The following is a 2500-nucleotide window of genomic DNA, read 5'->3' as shown; positions in this document are numbered from 1 at the left end:
TTGTATGAAAAAGTTAACTGGAGATGTAATATATTCTATTTTTCTTTGGTTTCTTTTGCTTAACATGTTCTGCTCGTCATGCATTTAAGTTATTTATATAAGAATACAAAATTAATGTATCAGCAGTTGAAAATAGAATGAAAAAAATTAATTGAATGTTTAAGGCATTCTAAACAAGTTAACACAATAGTTTGGGAAAGATACCGCTGAAATTTAGTGTAATCTACTATGTAATGGTGACATATAATATTCCTTGTGTGTTGTACATACGTATTTATGATATTGTTTATTTATTATTGTGTGAACCAAGTGTTCATATTAAGCGTGTATGTTTTTCCCCCCAAGTATGAGTTTGGTGGCGTGGCTTGGCGTCGGAGTCAGTCTTCATTCTGCTTACGAAGCAACTGCACGCTTGTTTCTGTAGCGCTTTCTCACATTGTGACTGATACAGTATTTTGTATTGTTGATGTGGTTCCATTAGCCACCCCGTACATACGGTGGCAGCAGTTTAAACAATATTGTGAACGTTTCTATTTTTTCTGCATTTCGTAATTCGGACACTATTTGAACTTGAACATTCGAAAATTTTGTCTAGCCAGTTTCGCGGCATTATGTGTTTTTTCTATTCCCTTTTTTTCAGTCAGGTCACCCAAAAGATTAAATTCAGTTCCATTGGACCAATTAATACCAGTGACTTGAAAAAAAAAAATGCGTACTTGGCGCAGGAAGTTTTATTTGGACGCACCAAGTGATTTTTTTTTTTGTGGTCTCACGCGGTTTTCTCTTTGACATTGTTGTTAGCTCTGAACTTTTTACCATATCCATCTCCGTTCGTCACTGGATCGTCTCTTGTTCATGAGTGCGCCGTTTATAAATTTGAAGACGGATGGGCCAGGATTTTTAACATCATTCCATGTACGAAATCCTGTCGGCCAGTGAATTACGTTCGCTGCTTTCTCTAGTGACTGGACCTTTTTAGATTTTTTCGTGTACTCAGGCTTGTACTGTATATTTTTCACTGTTTCTGCATGCAGCGTCATAATATATTGTGGTTATAGTAAATTAATATATTTACATTTTTGGTGAGGTGTGTTATCTTGGCTGCCATGTTTGTCTCTTCCGTGAGGTCATTTGTTGACCATTACGTTTTCTTTGGTTGCTTGTAAGAAAACTGTTGTTATTGTTTATTCATTTTATCTTGGGTATCTCCTGTGTGATGGACATTGTTTTACGACTGCCTGCCTAGATAGATTTGTCTTTCATGTAAAAAGGTATGTGTTTTTGTGGGCGGTCGCAGTACTCATTGTATGTATATAACTTTTATTTATATTTTTCAAGTTCATGTTATTACGTAGTGGGACCGTACTTCCAAGATCTAATTTAGCAATGTCGAGTAAACATAAGATGCCCTAAATTAATTCTACCCAAACATCACCTCAGACAATGGCTCACACGTTCACTTCGTTACATCAGGATCCTACTGTTATGAAATTTTTTGATGAAGATCCCCATTGTAAATTCATTGATTTTCTTCGCCAGTGGGAAGATTATATTATTAATACTAATGTTTCAATAGTGTCTAAGAAATTTTCATTTGTAAGATCACAGCTTGTACCTAATTCTTTAGCTTATGAGATGTTATCTGCGGCGTGCCTCGACCCCAAGTCTTTAGCTTATGACTATGACCGTTTTTGGTCTAATTTCCTTATTTTTTTCTGATACCCCAGTAGGAAATGCTTTTCAATAGTGCTTTACTTTGGCTGATGTCCATACATCCAAATTGGGAACTCTTGGCTATAGGCGTGCTCAGGCTCAAGCCAGTAAAATTGTAGTTGAAGCCTTAGATTCTCTCTCTCATTCAGAGTGTGTTGGTCACGGCACCATCTCATTGGATAAGTTCAGCCTTATTCTGGAGTTTCTTTTAAATATTCTTTTCTTAGCGCCTTTTGAGAAGAGAGCTGCCTCTTCTCTCAGCTATAATACAGATGAGACCCTACTGTCTTTTCCAACTAAGCTTTCATGTAAACTTAGGGAATTGCCATCTGGATCATTGTGCAATAGTAGTACTCAGCAACAAGCCAATGTTCCTAGTTCTCCCCCTCTACTCCCACAGTTTTCAGTTCCTACTCACAGCTCCCCTTCCTCTACATATACCCATCCTGTACCCACATGAGCCTATTGCAACAAGTCAGGTCATTCGACTGATTTTTGTTTTCGTCGTAAGCGTCATGTGCACAAGTCAAGACAGTTGCCTGTCCGTAGGAATGTATCGGATATTTCTTCTAATGTGACGCATGACCCCTCTAGAGTAGAGCCGTAGGATAAGATTAGCTATTGTCATATCCATGATCGTTGCAAATACTCGACTTATCAATGTTTCAAGATTTTGCAGGTTAGAGCAGAGACATCTCAGCCTAGACAATCTACGTCCCATTTTCACAAGCGCCCGTTTCCCAACCCAAAGGTTTGATCTCTACTATGAGGTCCCAAATAATCCCTT

This window comes from Oratosquilla oratoria, chromosome 20 (genome assembly GCF_046742065.1).
Source record: "Oratosquilla oratoria isolate Oo_2021 chromosome 20, ASM4674206v1, whole genome shotgun sequence".
Taxonomy (NCBI): Eukaryota; Metazoa; Arthropoda; class Malacostraca; order Stomatopoda; family Squillidae; genus Oratosquilla; species Oratosquilla oratoria.
The sequence above is the reverse complement of the archived record's forward strand: the minus strand, read 5'-3'. Positions refer to the sequence as shown.